Raw genomic sequence first — 22350 nt, forward strand, 5'->3', positions numbered from 1 at the left:
TATAGGTAGTATAATTTTAGTTAGTTATACCATAGCTTTTGCCATCGACTTCGACCGCGTCTAATTATTTTTGTTCGTGATAAAAACTCTTTTTGTCCTAACAATAATGTCTGTCAGCCCGATTTGAACAATGCTTATAAGATATCACACCGATATGATACTTAATCTGTCATGTCAGTGTCAAAAGTGACGTTTTTAGGGTTCCGTGCCTCAAAAGGAAAAAACAGAACCCTTATAGGATCACTCGTGCGTCTGTCTGTCTGTCCGTCTGTCACAGCCTATTTTCTCGGAAACTATATACTGGACCAATTAAGTTGAAATTTGGTACACATATGTAAATTAGTGACCCAAAGATGGACATGTTTTTTTATAATATTAAAATACATAGGTTCGAAGTTATTTAAGAAAATAGCCAAAAAAATACCATTCCCCCCCCCCTTTATCTCCGAAACTACTGGATCTAAAATTTTGAATAAAATACTCAAAATAGTTCTTTACCTATAGATGACAGGAAAACCTATTAGAAATGTGCAGTCAAGCGTGAGTCGGACTTATGTACGGAACCCTAGAAACGCGAGTCCGACTCGCACTTGGCTGGTTTTTTGGTTGAAGAAATATCGTATCGGTGTGTCATCTTATAAGCATTGTTCGAATCAGGCCGTGCTTATAAGATGTCACACCGATATGATACTGATCTGTCAGTGTCAAAAGTGACGTTTTTGGTTGAAGACCACCACACCGCCACCGCCACCGCGGCCACCGCAAAGCGCAAAGTGGACGCGTTCAGATTATTGCTAAGGCCGTGTTGTACGGTTGCGTTCGTGGCCCACAAATAGTCTCGCCGGAAGACCAGCGCCGACTTTAGGGTTAGCATTATGCTGAGGCTGGACCATTTCGTGGTAAACTATATACTTCACGTTTTAAATATACTTTTTTTGTAATAAGTTTATATGAAATTTAGTTTTAGTTTGCCATAAATAAATGAAATTATTCATATTCTACGAAACTTCAATTTTGACACTGACAGATCAGTATCATATCGGTGTGTCATCTTATAAGGTCGTCCGCGCCGCGTGATGCCTGTTCAAACAGGGCGCGCGCGGATCGCGCTGGCCTCACGCTCTCAACACGCCCTCATCGCGCGCGCGAACGCGGCGCACCGCTGACGTCCGATCCGACTGATGTGACCTTGCGCGACGCGGCGGGCCGCCGCGTCCGCGCGGCGCAGCGCTGCGCACGCGCCGCGTGGACGCAAGGGGCCGCGCGGCTCGGGGCGCGACAGAAGCGGGGCGTCACTGAGGCGTGATACCGGCGGGACGCAGTCTGTTTGACGTCGGTAACCTGTTAGCATGTGCCGCGGTCGCGCGGCGCGGACGCGGCGCTGCGTCGCGCCGGCTGTTTGGCCAGACCTTAAAGGTAGGTATTATGTTTTTACTGTGTTATTGTGTTTTAGGCGAGAAACTATGATCATTATTTGTTAGTTATGCACGCGTACATAATTCGAACAAACAACTAACACAAACCGGCACTAAGAAAAAGATTCAAGTAATTACACACTCAAATGATAAAGGCACTGTACTTAGCTCGTGTTTAGATGTCCTAGGTCTTCTATTATCTGACGCTGTCTATTTCAAACTTCTCTCAATAACTTCTTCTTAATAAATTGTTCCATCCATGGACAAACTACGAACGTACTCTTACGAAAGTCAAACTACGAATGCCCTGAGGCCCCTGCGCTATTGCTTTTTGTCAACCTCTGCGTCCCGCGCCTGCGCAGAACAAACTGACGCCGCTTTTCTTCATCAAACGTTTACCTTATATGGAAATGCGTCCTAACCAAAGAGAATATAATCACTACGTTTTAAGAGACGGGACTTCCATACTAGCGACTTGATTGGTCTGTGTATATGTTTGGTTATCCAATCATTACCAACATGTACGACAAAGAACTGTCAAAGAACAATAGTACCAACATAACATACTTAAATAGTGTAGTATGCTACACGCTTGCGAATTTTATCGATATCGATAAATTGGGGAGGGTTGAAACATGGGCCCCTGTCAACAAATTTCGTACTCGAAATCAGGTTAGAATCGAGTCCACATTTAAGTCGTATGTTATATATAGTGTTCTTTGAGTGGACTAATACATGGTTGGACTTAAATGTGAACACGACTTTTATTTGTTAAAATAAAAATATGTAAAATGTTTTTTTTTTAATAATTTAATATAATTAATTTAAAATACATCCCGACGGTTCGACGGTCCACAGGTAACAGAGGAAAATGTGTGTTCACCTGATTAAATGTTTTTTTTTTTATATATTATATTCTTGAATAATAAAATTAAGTCTTCCTTTACAACTTATTTGACCCACTGCCTGCATCTGAAAACATTTAATAACTAGTGGCTCTGTGAGCTGTAGACCTCGCGAGCAGAGCTTGAAATAACATGGTGCTAAGAGCTTTAAATACACCGTGTTTTTTTTGATTTCCGTTAATTTCAAGGGTGCATTCCTGAGCTTAAATCAAGTAACTTTCTCAAAGACACCGATGTTCTAATTAAGTCCATTTCGGAGATAATCCATAATTTATTTTTTTACTATAAGGCCTCTACAAGCGTGTACACTTGCCTTAGGGCCGGCTTACATATTGATTAGTGTTTAGAATGAGTTCATACATTTGCTACTAAACTTAAGTACAATCTCGGTCGATTGATGTACGAAATGACATTGATATGTCACAGATTTTAATTGTTTGGTTGAGTTAAATGTAATGCCCGTGTTACAACAACGCTATATGCTACATTTAATTACTTTTTAAACAAAAAAAAAAACAAAAAAGAAAACAAAAAAAAAAATTTTTTTTTTTTTGAAAATTAACTATGCCATTTAGTTCTTATAAACGTACTTAACTATACCCCGAAGTTAACGGAATTCAATAAAAACACGGTGTATAGTAAATTAAAGAAAAACACGGTGTATAGTAAATTAAAGAAAAACAATACGAAATTTATGTGTAAAAAAATACAAAAAGTTATAATATCCAGCATACAATTACTGGGGATCGAACCCAGACCCCCTCTGTGCAAACAGAAAAAGCGAACGTTTACAAACTGAGCCAAATAGTTCTTAGATGCGTTGACGAAATTTAGCTACTCCTTCTCAAATTAAAATTAGTTAAAATTAAATATCTAAATACCGCCTAAACCAGCGATAATTTTTTTCTGCATTTTTTGCTATTAACTCTGTAAACATGTCTCAAAAAGAAAAAAGTCTTATGATATCGATACGACTATTTGTTTAGGCGCCAGGTATCACGACTCCGCCATTTTTAAAAATTTCCAAAAACCGGATTGACAAAAAAATTTTATTTAGTCATAAAATTCGGTCACAAAATTTCACGAGAATCGGTTAAGCATTGCGACCTGTAGAGGAGAACATCCGGACATACGAAAGCAAAATGCCCGAGTCAAAACGTAGACCTTCGCTTCGCTTCGGTCAATTAAAACAGACACACATACATTTTCTTATATTTTAGGTTAAAATCTTAAATAATAGGGAATATTGCGCAAAACTCTGCGTAGGGAGCGCCGCTAACACTATCCATCACTATCTGGGGGTCTACCGCGAAACAAGAAAATTTAAATTTCGTTATCTAACCTCTCTATCACTCTTGCATATTCGAGCGATAAAGAGGCAGATAACTAAATTTCGATTTTCGCGTTTACCAGTAGGCCCTTGTTAACAAACCGCCTTGATGCATCAATGTCATAAATCATAATTTATAGTCTGTGAAAATTTGTCAAAAAACAGTTTAAGGCAGAGTATGTATAAGTTAGTCTATGAATTTTCTAGAGTCGGTAGTGCTACACTCTGGCGGCAGAACATTGCAGTAATATCCCCTATTACTAGATTTCAAAAATATATAATATAATGTCCATTCCATTAATACACAGATGATAGATAATTTTCCACTAAAAATATTCGGAGAAATAATTATAGTCATGTTGTATGCAAGTTACCAGGAAATTCACTCATTTTATTTTATTAACTATTTACATTGATAAAAAAATTAGGCTGCAGTCGATATCGATACTTGTAGTACATCCCTAGTTCAAAATGAAAGTGGATATGAAATATCTAATTTTCGATGTGTTTATAGCCTGCTACACCAAAATAAGGCTAAAAGTATCTAAAGCAATACTTACCGGTCTTCATCTAATGGAAATTTCGCCATAAACTTCCTTTTTTGTGATTTTCGCGAGTGTATCAATTTCCACATATTTCGCACTGAAATAACTTAGTTTTCGGTGGCATTTAAACAAAAACTATAGACTCACTGTATGTTCTTATCACGTTTGACTGTTTTGGAAAATAACGAAGGCTTTTAAAAAAGAAATTGCAAGAAATACGTAAGTAAAATCTACGAACCGCCATGACAAGCAACAAAGCAATGTGGCTGACAGTTGACATGACAGATGAATAGCACTGACGTTTTATTTTGTTTTTTTGGCTATGGCTAGGTCACTAATAGTCCATACAAAACCTTTTTTTGTTCCTAGTTGCGTCAGCCTGGTCCTAACCAACGCTCGTGATTGGTTCAGTTGGTTATATGGTGCAATTGTCTGCGCGATCGAGTTTCGTCATGTTTTGTGTTATATTTTATTTAATTTTTAAAATAGTATTAATTTGATGATTTGACGAATAGTAGGTGATTTCTGTATCAGGAATTTATGCAACACGTAATTGATAATATGGAAGAACATAAATAAAACCATATTAATATTGTGTATATATGTAGGTATATATATATATATATATATATATATATATATATATATATATATATATATGTACATATATATTTGTACGGAACGGTCATATCGGACCGTCACAATATTTTATTTTGTTTTTATATTTTTACAACCGGCCAGCACAAAACGCTTAGCGCAAACGGGGTTTTATAGCAAACCGTAACACGTTTTTGGTTGAAGACCACCACACCACCACCGCGACCGCGGCCACCGCAAAGCGCAAAGTGGACGCGATCAGATTATTGCTAAGGCCGTGTTGTACGGTTGCGTTCGTGGCCCACAAATGGTCTGAGGCGGGACCATTTCGTGGTAAACTACATACCTACTTCATGTTTTAAATATACTTACTTTTTTTGTGATATGTTTGTACTACTCTAAGAAATGTAACTTTTGAGACTGAAAGATTAGTATCATATCGGTGTGTCATCTTATAAGCATTGTTCGAATCAGGCCGTGCTTATAAGATGTCACACCGATATGATACTGGTCTGTCAGTGTCAAAAGAGACGTTTTTGGTCGAAGACCACCAAACCACCACCGCCGCGGCCACCGCAAAGCGCAAAGTGGACGCGTTCAGATTGATAACTTAAGGCCGTGTTGTACGACTTGTACGGTTGCGTTCGTGGCCCACAAATGATCTCGCCGGAAGACCAACGCTGACTTTAGGGTTAGCATTATGCTGAGGCGGGACCATTTCGTGGTAAACTACATACTTCATGATTTAATTAAACTTTTTTAGGGTTCCGTACCCAAAGGGTAAAACGGGACCCTATTACTAAGACTCCGCTATCCGTCCGTCCGTCTATCACCAGGCTGTATCTCACGAACCGTGATAGCTAGATAGTTGAAATTTTCACAGATGATATATTTCTGTTGCCGCTATAACAACAAATACTAAAAAGTACGGAACCCTCGGTGGGCGAGTCCAACTCGCACTTTGTCCGGTTTTTTTTGTTGTCATACGTTGGTATGAAATTTAGTTTTAGTTTGCCATAAATAAATGAAATTATTCTTATTCTAAGAAATTAACCTTTTTGACACTGACAGATTAGTATCATATCGGTGTGACATCTTATGAGCATTGTTCGAATCAGAGGGGCTACCGTGAGAACCGAAATTCGCAGATTGCGGAGATCTTTCTCTTTTACTCCAATGAAGGCGTAATTAGAGTGACAGAGAAAAATGCCCGCAATTTGCGAAATTCGATTTTCGCGGTTATAGCCCAGGCCGTGTATTTTCAAGGTATCGCTGAAGTTGCCCATCGGTAACGGCCAATACATCAACTTTTGCGGCGGTTCTGTGATAGCGGAAAACAAGGTTCTGACAGCGGCGCATTGTTTAACAACCAAAGGAAATATTTGCAAAAAACTTTGTAGGATATAAGAATTGATATAACATTGGAACAAACCAAAAAGCTCGGCACCAGCTATCGCCGCCTCAATAGGGAATATTACGCAAAACTCTGCGTAGAGGGCGTCACTAGGCCAATCACATGCCCTACCGTGAAACATGACAATAGAAAGTTCGGTTTCTGCCTCTCTATCACTTGCCTATTCATCTGTCGGGAATTGTGGGCGTATCATACTATCGGCAGCACATCAGAACCTTCAATCGTGGATGACGAGGGCCTTCAATGAAATACGATGTTCAACTCACAATCTTTACTGCACAAGCCTCATTACAAATCACAGCACGCGTTACGTTTCTTATCTTAAGCAAACCAGTGGATTAGACCCAGGAGCCGCCACAGACGTCATCTTCTCCCGTTCGTTCTCATCGTGCTCCTTCTGAAGATTGATTGACAGCATAACTTCAATTGTTCTGGACTTCAATTGTTTTAAGAGCGCACTCTATGACGTCTTGGCGGAACTGCGTCGAACGCCACTCAAGTGTACGTAACACCCTAGTTTGCTCTATTTGTCAAGGTTTGCATGACAAAACGCCTCTTGAAGGCGATAGATGGCACATTTCAGCCATTCTCCGACACGGCCAACCTGACATTGTACGGGTCCCTCCGTACGTTATCCATCCCCCTTTATGATTTTCACTGGTAGACTAGAGCGAAGATGAGATCTTCTTCTCCGAAAAGAGACTGTAGAGCGCAGATCATCTGCACCACCACGGCATCCTGACATTGTATGCATCACTGCATACATCTGCGGACAGAATACAACAATCTGAGGTATCTAAGCTCATTGCTCGACCTACCTGACCAAAGTAAGTTCCTCCATAACTTTTGGATACTGACAGGCAACTCAACTCAACTCTTTCAATAACACGCACATAGATCATTGTTGTGAATGAACAAGTTCAGCATCAGTAGCATCACGATATTCAATCAGGCCATATTTCAACGGAAATGGGGTAGAGATACATTTCGAACAATTCATGAAGAGACTTAAAATGCAACAGCGTGAAAATAATATCACCATAATCCAAACAGCGTGAAAATAATATCACCATAAAGATACAATAAGAATAAGAATAGAATAAGAATAAGAATAAGAATAAGAATAAATTTATTATCAAAAGAACACATAACAGAGTATGGCAGGGGTCTCCGCACTAGGCTACGCCTGTATCGCGGGGAACCAGTTACAGTTTAAATAAGAGATCTTAGTTACACAATCAAGTCCAGTAATATCTTAGGTATGTTTTTGATATAATATAACAGACTTAAAATGAGAACTTATAACATACTTATAAGTAAGAAAAAGATATACATTTCTATGGCAAAACATGAAAAATAAACCTAAATTATTTTAACTAAAATATCTTCTGTCTCGGCATAGTTAAGTGATTGTAAAAAAATAAATAGGAGTTTCTTTGCTTCGACGATGGTGCAGTCTTTAAGGTTGCAGTGTTTAAGCATGGCGTTGTAAGTGGTTACTCGGATTCGTTCACCAAAACGTTTACCAAAAACGGAACGTACTTCTGGAATCGGTAAGTTAAAGACACGTTTTTTAATTAAAGAACTATAGCAATGTAATAATTTTGAGAATTTGTGAGTGTGTAAAGAAATTTTCATTAAAAATAATTGACGTACGGTTAAGACGTTTGCTTGAGCATAGAGATCAATGGTTGGAAATCGAAAGGGCTTTTTAAGTATCACTTTTAAAACAGAACGTTGAGCCCTTTCAATTTCTAGCATAAAAGTCTTTGCTGCACTTCCCCAAACTGTGATGCAATAGCTAATTACAGACTGACAGAGCGCGGTGTAAACCATTTTAAGTATAGAATAATCGGCAGAGTTACGTAGCTTTTTGAAAATATAAATGGACTTTCTTATTCTGGCAGAGAGTTTATGTATGTGGTTTTTAAAGTTCAGTTTTTCATCAACTAAAAGACCAAGATATTTTATAACATCAGTATTCTGAATGGAATCGCAGTTACATGAGTTAGAAGTAGGGTAGTCTGTGCATGAATGGATTTTTATAATAGGAGGAAGGAGTGGTTTAGATAGGGCGGTTTTATAGAAACAAAGGAATTTAGTTTTTTTGCAGTTCAGGGTTAGAAGGTTGGAACGGAACCAGTCAGATGCAATTTTCATACCCTTTTCTGTAGTAGCGATTGTGTTCTTCCAGCATGTGTCATTAAAAAGTATAACGGTATCGTCTGCGTAACAGAGAATTTCAGACTTAGGAATTGTTAAATTTAGAACTTCATTCATGTAAACCGTAAAAAGGGTGGGACCAAGAATACTTCCTTGCGGAACACCGAATTTAATATTTTCTGTCGAACTAGTAAAGGAACCTACTCTGACAAGTTGCCTTCTCCCTGTCAAGTAACTTTCGAACCACGACAGCGGGATACCGTGTATCCCTAGATTTTGTAGTTTGCGGAGCAAGATCGGTATCGACACGGTATCAAAGGCTTTAGCCAGATCCAAAAAGACGCCAATACATTTTAGATTTTTGTCTAAATATGATGAGATTAGGTTGACGAGAGTTGATGTGGCATCTTCCGTGGATTTATTCCGCCTAAACCCGAACTGTCTATCCGATAAGAGGTTGTAGCTCTCAAGATACTTGACTAGGCGAGTGTTAACTATTTTTTCTAAAATTTTTGAGAATGCGCTGAGCAGCGATATCGGTCTGTAATTACTGGGAATTGTTTTTGGGCCTTCTTTGTGTATAGGAGTAACGGATGCTATTTTCCATTGGTCCGGAAAACAACCAGAACCAAGGCTTAGGTTGTAGATATGGGTTAGTGGCACAATAATATAATTTTTAACACACTTTAATAGCTGGTTTGTAATCCCGTCGAGTGCACTGTCGACTTTTAGTTGCATGATAATAGCTTCAACTTCATTAAAATCAGTAGGTTGCATAAAGAAGGACTTGTCCGTGCAAGCGCTTAGTTTAATATTATTGGCTAGGCCTTCTTCTGACTTTCCGGATTGTGACATAATTTTATTAGCTAGGTTTTGACCCACGGATGCGAAAAATCTATTACAGTTATTTAGAGACTGCTCGGGATGAGTTTCAGTTGTAGATATGAGTTCTGTAGGTATAGTGTTTTTTTTGTTGATGTTACATATAGTTTTAACAACTTTCCACAGTTTCTTCGTGTTATGATTATTGGTAGAAAGCTCTTGTTTTTCGTGTTGTTCTTTGAGTTTTTTAAGGAGATTATTGCAGAAGTTTTTGTAGCGGATATAGGTTAGCTGAAGCACTGCATCATGAGGATATTGTTTTGATTTTAAATGTAGCTTATCACGATGTTTAGCACAGCGGAGGAGTCCTGGCGTCATCCAGGGTTTAAGCGTGAATTTGGACCGGGGAATCTTTACTTGCTTCGAGTTAATTTCTACAGCCTGCTGGATAGTGGTCATAAACGTGCTAGTTGCGACATTCAGATCAGATTCACCTAACACTTCGGTCCAATCTGTTGTTGAAAGCTCCTGAGCGATGCCTTCGTAATCAACTGTTTTAGTTCTATCTGGTTTTGCGTTTAGTGACAATTTTGAAGAGATTTCGATAGCGGCTGCTTTGTGATCAGTAATGTTAAGCTCACACACCAGACCAGTTACTGAGCGATGCGTTCTTACGAACACATGATCCAGGCATGCTCGTTCACGCGTAGGTAAAGTTATTGCGGGTGCGAGGCCATGTTCAGCGAGAAGACAAAGGTATTCTGTTGCGTTAGCGTGCTGAGTATGAGAAGGGAGTATGTCAATATTTATATCACCTGTAATAATTAAATGAGTTACTTGTTTGAGTGTATCCAGAGTGTGTTCTAGGTCAAAAAGGAAATTTGATGTACATTTAAAGGATGGAGATCTGTAAAAACCAAGAATAGTGGCCTGATTTGGAATCTCTACCAATAGACAGCAAGCTTCATTAAAACGGGGTTCTGAAACAGTCACGCTAAAATGGTCCCTAACATACACTGTGACTCCGCCGTTTTGATTTATATTATGTGTGGTATGAAACGAGGAATATCCTGGGATTCGATCTATAATTGCAGACTCTTGTAGTCTACACTCAGTTAAAACTAAAACATCAAATTCAACCTGCGTTCGATATAGATTAAGGAGGAATAAGTCAAAGTTTTTATTGATACTCCTAATATTATAGGTTAAGACTTTAAAATTTCGTTTTTGATTGAAAATAGTTTTACAGAAGTCCGGGCTTTGAATTTCATAACAAGGTATATTGATTACAGAGTCTAAATCTTCTGCAATTTCGGCGCTATTCATAATCGAAAAGGAGTAAATTGTCTGTCCATGTTGTAAGAAAAGATTTTTGGGTTATGAGTATTTTTACATTGGTTGCATAGCCTGGCTATATGGTATGAGTGGAAATGTGATATGTGACTATAGTGACTATGCATACTAATATATAAGTTACATACCTGCAACTTGTGCCAGCACATATTAAATAGTAACATGACTTTGCTGTGAATTGGATTAATGTAGTGTTGATATAAAATATGGTCGATATTAAATTTGAACTTGAGATTACTAGCAGGTAACAGACATATAACATTTAGGCTTACTGTGAAAGATCGTTCATATAGGACTAGATTAAAAACATTTAGCGTGATAATGATATGTTTTGTATGTGTTATGTATGACACAGAGTAAAAAATAGCAACAAACATACAACTAGTTAAAAAGTAAAGGCTTAATGTAACAATTCGTTTCCAAAAAAATATACTACTATAACAAAGTATTGCTCGAGACAGATATTTTTGAGATCCATAACAAAGTAAGCTTGTATTTCTATAAAAATCTAAATTATAATATTGTATGACATGTAAGAAAGTGGCATACGATGCCAAGAGGGTTAAACACTTTATAAAACCGCGATCAATTAGACAGCCCTTGAAACGGCTCGGCTTGACTGTTAGATGTAGGACCCTTGTACAGTTTTTCCAGCACTGCTTCCGATGAAATTCGTACTATTGAGCTAGTTTCGGTGCGACGCATGTAAATGGTACCGTTTGAGGTCCATGTGAATTTAAAGTTAAGCTGTGTTCCTGCGGCTCGGGCTTTGCTAAAAAGAATCCTGTTTGCCTTCGTGAGGTGTTCGTTTATGTACACGCGACGAGAATTTCCCGGAACTTCCAGCATATCGGTGGTGAGTCCGCGACGTACTCTGGCGGCGCGCAGGATCTGGTCGCGCGGGGCGCGCCGTGTCAGCGTCAGCACGACGGGTCGCGGCCGCTCGACGCCGCCCACTCCGCCGCCGCGGAGGCCCACACGCCGCACGTCGTCTACGTCACGAGGGTCCAGCTCGACACCCAACTTGGTGCAGATTGTGTTGACTACTTGTTGTAAGTTCTCGCTATTGTGTTCAGTGAGACCTGTAATTTCGACGTCCTTGAGGAGATGGCGCTGTTCCTTGTACTCTATTTCTTGGCGCAACTCGATCACTTCAGTGCGAAGATTTTTAACTTCTGATTTATAAGAGTCAAGCTCTTTCAGCTGGCTTTTCATTTCTGAGATTTCGTTTCGAAACGATGCCACATCCTCAGAGGTGTTGTTGAGCGAAGTAGTGAAAGCGTTCATCTCTCGTGTCATAGAGTCGAAGACGCGTTGAAGTTGTTCCAGGGCGATTGTGAATGAGGATAATACCTCTTTGGGGACAGACATTGAAGCCAAGTTCTGTGCCGAGTTTAAGAAATCTCTTGTAACGCTTTCATCGTCTGGTTTTGAGACGGCCGGCTCAGCTTGTTTTTGCGGCGGCGGCGGGCTATTTCGGGTTGGTGTTTTGTTGTTTATCGCATTTGTTTTGTTCGACTTGCAGTGTTGACATACGTATTTATTGTCATTCGTTTTAATTATCTTGCTCTCCTCTCGAGTTAGCTTTATGCAGTAAGAGTGATATTTTTTTGGGCACGTCGAACACGCCACGAAATCACCTTTCAGATGTTTCTTACAGTCTCCACACAGCATTTTTATATTTTGTATTGTAGAATAATCTTTCAAATAATATAGGCTCCCTCTGTTGACGAAGCAGAGAATTATTTAACAATGGTCAATGGCTGTGACTTCTTTGCATAAATCAGGCAAACTTGAGACTATACAAGTTAAACTTGGTTCTGGTAGATGGCGCTAAAATCAATATTTCAGTGGGTGTGGCTGGCGCGAAAGTAAAAACTATTTTTGACGTAACTTATTGTAGGTTATAATATGAATTGCACTGAAATTGTTTAAATAGCTTCACTTTTCACACTGACTGTAAGATTGTACGTGTCTGACGAGATTCCGGAATTGTTTTTCAAAGATATGAGGTAGAAACACGATCGAAATGTCACATAAACTTTGGTCAAAGCGGCACTAGTATTTAACAGTTTTTGATAAATATAACACAAAGTTCTTTAGGATAACACTTGTACACAGTGTTTGAGATATGTAGTATTACTGGAGCTAGAAGTTTCTGGTTAAAACTTTGTAAAATCATTTAATTAAGGATATAATGTGAGAGGTAACTTTTAATAGGTGGTGGCACTTAAAGCGCCACCTGGCGAAAAAAAAAACTAGCTTTTAAATGAACCTCACCCACAATCCCACTTCTGATGTCGGGAATTGTGGGCGTATCATACTATCGGCAGCACATCAGAACCTTCAATCGTGGATGACGAGGGCCTTCAATGAAATACGATGTTCAACTCACAATCTTTACTGCACAAGACTCATTACAAATCACAGCACGCGTTACGTTTCTTATCTTAAGCAAACCAGTGGATTAGACCCAGGAGCCGCCACAGACGTCATCTTCTCCCGTTCGTTCTCATCGTGCTCCTTCTGAAGATTGATTGACAGCATAACTTCAATTGTTCTGGACTTCAATTGTTTTAAGAGCGCACTCTATGACGTCTTGGCGGAACTGCGTCGAACGCCACTTAAGTGTACGTAACACCCTAGTTTGCTCTATTTGTCAAGGTTTGCATGACAAAACGCCTCTTGAAGGCGATAGATTTACTGCCATGTATTTTATTTGACTATGTGGGTCCTCTCTTTTATTATTTTAAGTTAAGTTTTTTTTTTATATATTTATAGAAAGAAAGAAAGACAATACATTTATTTATGACAAAAACATGTTGACAAATATACAATGTGTAACATTTAGAGCAAAATGCCATAAAAGGGGTGACCCTCAGCATGTAGCTGGCAAAGCCAGCGCTGTTCTTCCGTTGTGACCCAGGCGTACGCCGTTCGACGACGAGGCGGCTATGCTTTAATTGACTAAACTACTTAAAAACTATAACTATACCTAAAACATAAAATTGCATAAAAAAACTAAACTATTTATACACTGCAACATTGCGGCAATTGCCGTATCTACAACAGCCCTGCTACCAAAGGGACTACGCAAAATTTCAATACAAAATTAGGTACTTAGGCCGTAGCCTTTTGGTGAAATTCATGCTTTGTAAAATATTATGTTTGCGTTTTCATCATGTTACATATCGATAATGTGTACACAGTGGAACGGAATAGCGACTAACAAAAACATTTCGGTTGCTAAGAGTGTAATTTAGAATAGAATAAAATATAAATAATTTTATTCGTGAGCACAAACACAAAATAAAAACTTATACTGTACAGAGAAACATAAAAAAAGAGAAAGTGCCACGAAATGGTCTCACCTCAGCATGTTGCTGGCGACTTCCAGCGCTGATCTTCCGATAAGACCATCCGGTGAAACAATCACGACAGGTCTAATTTATGTCTAGATTAAAGTTATTTCAAACACAATGTAATATTGTTTTTGAAATAAACTAGTAGTTCGCCCCGAACTGAGAACTCGCACTTAACCAAAAAATACTAGTGGCTCTGTGAGCTGTAGACCTCGCGAGCAGAGTTTAAAACTGAATAAATGTATGGTTCCGTTGTTTTGAAGAATTTAGAGAATCTAATTTGACCATGAAAACTTAACTATCAATTGCTTACAAAATTCGGGAATTGGTTTAGATATGCGACCTGTAGAGTAGAACATATGGACATACGAAACAATTTTTGGCTAACAGGCCAATTCAAACTTACACTGATATCAGAAAGACATCTAACTGATGTCATTTAGTTATCGTGCATTTCACTCGTTCTTGTCCGTACATGTATTGGCGCAAGCGAGACGCACGATGACTACTAAATAACATGATAAAAATATCATCCCGATGTCAGTGTACGGTCGATGCCCCTTAAGTATACACGTCGCCATACTAATTGTATAGAAAAGTGGATAGAGTTAGAACAAGAAAAGTCTGCAGATATTTTGACAGCACACGCAGTGCCAATGTTATTTGTGCCAGTTTCAAAATCTCTGCAGACTTTTCTTGGTCTAACTCTACTTATGTTAGGAAACCAACATTACCTTTGAATTAACCTGTAAACTGCAACTAAGAAGCTTCGTGCGCGAGTGTGGCCCATAATTTCCGAAAATCATTTTTTCTTCGAGGCAATTACTCCGTTCTCATATTTTGCGTTGCCCATAATTTCCCGAAATCATTCATTCTCGGTAGCAATTACTCCGTTCCCATATTTTCCCAATGGTTTTCTTCCACAATCGCCTATTTTTAATATTTTTAAATTAATCTTTTCCTTATAGTTTTCGTTCTTTTAAATATCTTAGGATAATATTTTCTTGTTACTGTATGTTAATAGTGTAGTAATTATATTTGTTACTTGTAGGTATTTCACATACAACAAATATCAAAAACACTAAAATTAAAGCATAATCTAAAAAACTACAAGTAAAAAACCAAACGCTGTCAGCCAATAACTCTAACCTACCTATCTCTGGGAGCAGATTCGTTTTTAGGGTCATCAAAAAAAAATAACCCTAACCTACCTATCTCTGGGAGCAGTTTCGTTTTTAGGGTCATCAAAAAAAATAACCCTAACCTACCTATCTCTGGGAGCAGTTTCGTTTTTAGGGTCATCAAAAAAAATAACCCTAACCCACCTATTTGAAAAAAACCTGGTTATTTTTACCACTAGCATTAAAAAAAAGAGAAAATATGGAGATAGAGAATATTTAGTTAGTGAAAAAAAACCTACTGGTTATTTTAACTACTAGGATTAAAAAGAAAAGGGAATAAATTGAGAAAAGGAAAATTTAGTTTATGAAAAAATGTACACGAAAAATTAAATAAAGCGAAGAAATTCCACTGGGAAAAAATAAGAACGGAGTAATTGCCTCGAAGAAAAAATGATTTGCGGAAATTATGGGCCATTTTAGCGAGGCGATCCAAATTAAAAGGCTCAAAGTCTAACTAACATTATTGTTAGTTAGACTTTAAGCCCGGGAAAGCGCAACGTACGAGCAACCTACAGCAAGTTCCCTGAGCCCAAGGTCGACCACTACCCTAGGCAATGTTAACCCCTGCGATTTATGGATGGTGACCGCCCATGCTATAAACGTAAGTGGAAATTGACTCCTGGAACAGCCATGCCCTTGAACTAAAACCGCTAAAAAAATGTTCAAACAAAAACTCAAACGAATACGCTTACCTCGCGCTTCGCGCTCGCTTGATCAATCAGCAATACGATGTTTAAGTGCAAAAAATAAATAAAAAAATTTGCATTTACTGGGGATCGAACCGGGTTCCTATCCCATATCTTTGCTTGTAAGCGTCTTTCCAACTGCGCTATGATAGCATTTAGATGAGCTGACGAAATTTGGTTACTTATTCTCGAGTATGAATTTAAATATCTAATCTAAAGAGAATAAAGTGTATAGGGGACGTGCATGAACTATAGGGGGCAGCACAGGAGCCGTCAGATCTTTGGCGCGAAGCGTAGATGAGTAGTTTATGATTCCGATGTAGCCCACGAGATGGCAGAACCTACTATGCACAAGGAAACGTACTTACGAGAACGGTAGATGGTAGCACTTGCTTTGGCAATGTACATGTGCACATATGTTTCCGATTCAGGCCACAAGATGGCAGGCCCTCCAACGCGCACGGTCCCTATAGTGGGCGTGCGTGAACTATAGGGGGTAGCATAGGAGCCGTCAGATTTTTGGCGTGAGGCGTAAATGTGACGTTTATGCTTCCGATGTAGCCCACAAGATGACAGAACCTACTATGCATAAAGGAAACGTACCTACAAGAACGGTAGATGGTAGAAATTGTTTTGGCAATGTACATGTTTCCGATTCAGGCCACAAGATGGCAGACCCTCCAACGCGCACGGTCCCAATATGTAGTAGAGGGTTATTGTCATACTAAATTTTGTAGTCACAGTAAATTTACTGCCATCTTTCGATACAGGATTAAAATGAAAATAAAAAAAAAATATCAATAAATGTATATATGTATGGATAAATGATTTTTTTTATTTTTAGAACGCCATATGATTTTGACCCATGTTCTTTTACTGATATGAGTAAAAATTGTTAACCACCTAGACGAGCATAGGCCTAAGGTATGGCGCCGTATATTCAAGAATCAAATTTTCTTTAAAGCGCAAAAAGCCATCATCTCTTGCAAAAAATAAACGAATGCGCTTAGCCCGCGCTTGATAAATAAAAAATACGATATTTTTCATTTTTTTCAAAAATGAAAAAATAAAAAACAACAATTGATACGAAATTTAAGTATAAAAAAATACAAAAAGTTATGTAGCAGCATACAATTACTGGGGATGGAACCAGGGACCTCCCTATGCAAACAAAAAAGCGAACGTTTGCAAAATGCGCCATGATAGTTCTTACTAAAGCTGACGAAATTTAGCTACTGTAGCACCCGCAAACTCAACTTCGACCCAAAATGACCACGACGCGTAACGCAGGTAGCAGATCCCGCCGGCCCTTCCGCTAAGCGCCGGCGCCACGCAGTTTTTCTATAGTGCACTGGCCGCGCGTTCCAGTAATGCCGCCGCCACGCCACTTTTTCTCTACGATGCAATTGTCGCCCGCTCCAGATTCGCGCGCCAAACATCGGTTACACCCCCACCGCGAGGTGACGCCGAGCCCCGAGAGCGTCGCTTCACCCACGCGGTCAAGTAGTATAAAAGGTCGCCGGGTCACGACCCAAATCAGTTGACATCCCAGTCGGCTCCTAACTAGGACCTTGCTCTAGGCACGGCAGTCCCGAATCACACATTGCGTAAACCCTATATGGTCGCAATTCCGATTCACACGGCTGTCTACTAGACCAAGTCCTCCAAGCGAACTCCTTACTAATACGGAGCAAGCCCGTCCAGATCACACATTGCATAAACCCTCTACGGTCGCAATTCCGATCACACACGGTGTAACTCCTACCCTAGTAAGGCGTAAGCCCAGTGCGGAGTACGTCTCGTCACATCGTTAATTCGCCATACCCGTATCACCTATACGGTCGGTCGCCTACCTAAGTAAACGAACAGTTTGAATTCGCGTAGTGAACAGTGAACATACGTAACAAAGACAATTGTGCAGTGCTAGTGTCATTACGGACTTCATCATCGGTACTTTATAAGATAACTGTGTAACTATACTCTGTGGGTGTGCTCAATAAAATTCTTATTGGAAGATCTGTCTTGTTTCTGATTAGCCAGGCCTGAACCCATCACCATCTAATAAGAGTGCCAACTAGGTAGAAACCATCTAACTAGTCAGCGCTCACACGAGGGAACCTCACCATCACCACCTCGTGTTTTACACTACTCATTCTCAAGTAAAAACTAAATATCTAAACACCGCCGAAACCAGCGATACAAATTTTCTGAATTTTTGGCCATTTAATCTATAAACATATATCAAAAAGAAAAAACTCTTATGATATCGATACGACTATTTGTTTAGGCGACAGGTATCACGACTCCGCCATTTTTAAAAATTTCCAAAAACCGGATTGACAAAAAAATTTTATTTAGTCATAGAATCTGGTCACAAAATTTCATGAGAATCGGTTAAGAATTGCGACCTGTAGAGGAGAACATCCGGAAATACAAAACTAAATATCTAAATACCGCCTAAACCAGCGATATTTTTTTTCTGCATTTTTTGCTATTAACTCTGTAAACATGTCTCAAAAAGAAAAAACTCTTATGATATCGATACGACTATTTGTTTAGGCGCCAGGTATCACGACTCCGCCATTTTTAAAAATTTCCAAAAACCGGATTGACAAAAAAATTTTATTTAGTCATAAAATTCGGTCACAAAATTTCACGAGAATCGGTTAAGAATTGCGACCTGTAGAGGAGAACATCCGGACATACGAAAGCAAAATGCCCGAGTCAAAACGTAGACCTTCGCTTCGCTTCGGTCAATTATAGAGCGATTGACTTTGTTACACCTACTTAGGTATCGTATAGTGCGTCATGAAATAGTAAAAAATAAATGAGAGCACCACTTTCTACGTAACTGTCACATTTTTGACGTAAAATGCTTACACATGGCAACAATTTAGTATGGACATTTTTGAGTTCCATTTTATTCAATTTCTACTATTTCATGTCGCACTATAGGATGCAATGGATCAAAAATCGCCTGGATTTATTGCAAGGTCTGTGGAGCCCTTAACTGATAGATTTAAGCAAATAGTAGTATGTATAATATATAGGACAAAGAGAGCCCTCTCGTGGAACTTTGCATCCATTTTGAAGTGGCATCTGTAATACTTAACCAGAAATATCAACGTCAATATCAGGGGGGGGAGAGGCATAAATAGCGTCTAAGTATGTTGCGAACGTAAAAAACTTTGACTTTGAAGAAAGGCTTCAGGATATTTATTAATACACGAAAACAGATTAGATACTTTTACTTTACTGTTGATGTAAATAAATTACCTATCATACACGGCTGGAGTAACACACAATTGACCACGAAACACAATTACACGCAGCAGGTTGTGAATCTACCCGCCATAATTTTTATTTATCTGAATTATGTCGTAGTACAGACAATAAATGGGGTGTTTTAATAACAAAACTTCCGTGAGTGACCCGTATTAATATATTTAATAAATGGGGTGTTATAATATTTTGAGTTTTATTTGACAAAGTTGTTTTTTGTGACAATCGCCTCCATGGCAACGAGGTCCATAAATAATCTGTTCTGACAGATGTTTTTTTGTTTGATCCATGCCTTAGATACAAGACTTTTAAGACGTTCTGATGAATTAAGTGAAGCCATATTTAAAAAAAGTTTAGCGTTAAGTAATATAGATGTCGCTATTTTTTTCGAATAAAGTGCTTTATATACGACTGTCCCTTCCCTGGATTTAAGTCATCATAGAAATCATAGAGATTAAAATAAACTGTATCTGTGCTAAGCCGAAATATTTCCTGTCAAATGTCAAATACCTATATTATGTTTATATTATTTTATTTTTATCTTGCTAATTATTTCAAAAAGGTAAATTTAAAAACGATATTATAAAAGTGCAAACCGAGCACTTTCATTTGATACTAAATTCGACCATGTTTTTTGCAAATAAAATGACCAGAATAGCTAGGCCTCTCATAAACAGCTTTTTGGCCTTCTGAGCTCTTCTACCTCAATAATCCCTTAATCGAGCCTGCTCATAATTTAATCACTAAAATATAATGCCCTCAACTACACGTTTACCCAATTTCATTTGAATTAGAAAAAATTTACTTAAGTTCTTGAGTATCAAACTATCTTCTGACAGTTCAGCTTAAAAACATCGAAATGCCGGGACGTGCCGCTAGCCAGCCGCGTGATCCAAGTCGAATGTAAGAACTTCGCTTCGCTTCGCTTCGCTTCGCTCGCTCGTTCGATAAATGAATGAACCCACAACCTTTTAACAGACAATGATAAATTGTAAATGTTGTATATCGTAACAATAAAAAGTCACATTCTGCCATATGAGATGAGGTCATAGGTATTCAAAATGTGAGTCGCTTAACTTCAAGCTCGGGTAAATCTATCTGTCCGATTATGCGATTTTGGTATTAAGAAAAGGTAATAGGGTAGATATTTGCTGAGAGGGTCGCATGGATTTACCCGAGTTTGAAGTTAAGCGACACATATATTTTATAAAGTATTTTTTTACAGTCTTATTCATACATATTATTGTGGGCTTATCTACGGCTGATACCTAGTTCCCAGTGTTCACGCATACATACATCAAGCATGGGCAAGTTCATATGCGCTAAATCTGGCGTAACGGAAGTATTAGAGGTAAGAACATTTCAATACATACATCATGCACTGTTTATGCATTTTCAATAAAAAATATGGAAATTTCTATTATACCTTAGTTTCTTAATGTACATTAACGATGCGATCCAGTAAAAATTTGTGAAATATACTTACCTAACATTTTTTTAATTTAACGGAGAGGGCCAGAAAAATGCATTTTATTATCTGAATTCTAAATTAACGATTTATAGGGCTCTCACGAGTCACGAGGGACGCTGCATATCTGGGACAAGCTCGGTGGGTTCAGTACACAAATTATTTTCCTTCGCACAAGTTTGGTTGGTGGAAGTTGTTACTTTAGATACTGTTGTGGCGGTCTCATGTGCGTGATGTATATAGCGGCAACCTTATTTTATTCCTACCTACTCGTACTCGACTGGGTTAGGATAGAGGCCATTGAGTAAGAAATATGCTTATGCCTGAATGTGGCTGCAACAACCCATATAACCATTCCAGTCGCAGAATCACAAAGTGGTAACTAAATGTCAGATGTGTCGTAACAGAGTCCACACAATGTGTCTAGAATTGTTTCGAAACAAAGTGTCGTCGCCGTGTCTACACTTTTCCGTAACAAGGTGTCGACACATTTGTGTGCACTTTGCGTGCGGTTTGCGACTAAATCTGACAGCAAATTTGTGACAGCAAATGTCAATATAAAATACCTCTTGAAAACCAAGGTTTGTCAAACTACTATTAGTGTCTCGTGTGCTCGTAATTCTAGTAAGTCATCATGGGCAATGCAAATGATAATAATCGACCGAAACCATATAAACACCCAACACCCGTCAACCTTTTACAGAAAAGTTTTTAAAGAAATTCAATAAGCTACTTAGGTCAGGCAACGAATGCTCCAAAAGTTGTAGAGGGAAATGCTCGGAACACAATTTTTGACTCCGTAACTCGGTTTGACAAGTTAGGAGGTGAACATATCAAAAGTCCCCGGCCGTAGCCCTTGAGCGGGGGGGAGAGAGGGGGCTTTGAAGGTCCCATTTTCCCGTTTTTCGATTATATCTCGGAAACTATGCATCTCAGCGACATGGCCACTTATACAAAATGAAAGTTAATTTAATTTGTTACAAGTTTATTCAATCAATTTTTTCGATATGTTGAATAGTTTTTGAGATATCCGCTCTTGAAAGTTTATTTACGGCTCTCAATTTTATCTTGATATATCTATATCAGTGAAGGTGCTAGGCCGTGTTTGGTATCGTTTTCGTATAAATCTGGGGTGCTGAATCCATTTAAGATATCACATTGACACCATTCCACAAAATAAAAATAAATCTTTTTAGGGTTCCGTACCTCAAAAGGAAAAAACGGAACCCTTATAGGATCACTCGTGCGTCTGTATGTATGTCCGTCTGAATACACAAAATTGTTCTTTACCTATAGATGACAGGAAAACCTATTAGAAATGTGCAGTCAAACGCGAGTCGGACTTAATGTACGGAACCCTTAATACGCGAGTCCGACTCGCACTTGGCCGGTTTTTTTGAAACTCTTCTTGACGCTTAACCGCTGAACCGATTTCGTTGAAATTTGGTATAGAAATAGTTTGCGTCCCGGAACAGGACATAGGATAGATCTTATAACCAAAATCATCTTTTGAAGGTGTGAAAAGTGGCGTGGAAATTTGTACGGGAAATCAATAACCGCTGAACCGATTTATATGAAATTTGGGATGGTCTACATCTTTGATTTAGTTAAAAATGATGAAAAAACATGACTTCAAACCTAAACTTAAACAGTATTAACTTCAAGAAGTCAATTCTGAATTCCCCCCTACACCTCATTTCACACCTTTAAAGGATAATTTTTGAGATAACTTATTATATCCTGTCTCGGGACTCAAAATATATGTGTACCAAATTTAAATTAAAACTGTTCAGCAGTTTAAGCGTGAAGAGGAGTTTAAAAGAAAGT

General features: G+C 38.6%; 1 protein-coding gene across 2 annotated transcripts in view; it reads left to right on the forward strand.

Annotated features, from left to right (window-relative positions):
• Nucleotides 1–22350, forward strand: part of LOC134794307 (chymotrypsin A-like) — a 188326-nt gene that overhangs the window by 154389 nt on the left and 11587 nt on the right. Inside the window, exon 1 of one of the 2 annotated variants that reach the window (XR_010144656.1) lies at nt 20031–20406. The exons of the other annotated variant lie outside the window; for it this stretch is intronic. The gene's annotated coding sequence lies outside the window, so the exon portion shown is untranslated. Of the gene's footprint in view, nt 1–20030; nt 20407–22350 lie in introns of those variants that run through there. 2 annotated transcript variants of the gene reach the window in all.

This window comes from Cydia splendana, chromosome 10 (genome assembly GCF_910591565.1).
Source record: "Cydia splendana chromosome 10, ilCydSple1.2, whole genome shotgun sequence".
In the NCBI taxonomy this organism is placed as follows: Eukaryota; Metazoa; Arthropoda; class Insecta; order Lepidoptera; family Tortricidae; genus Cydia; species Cydia splendana.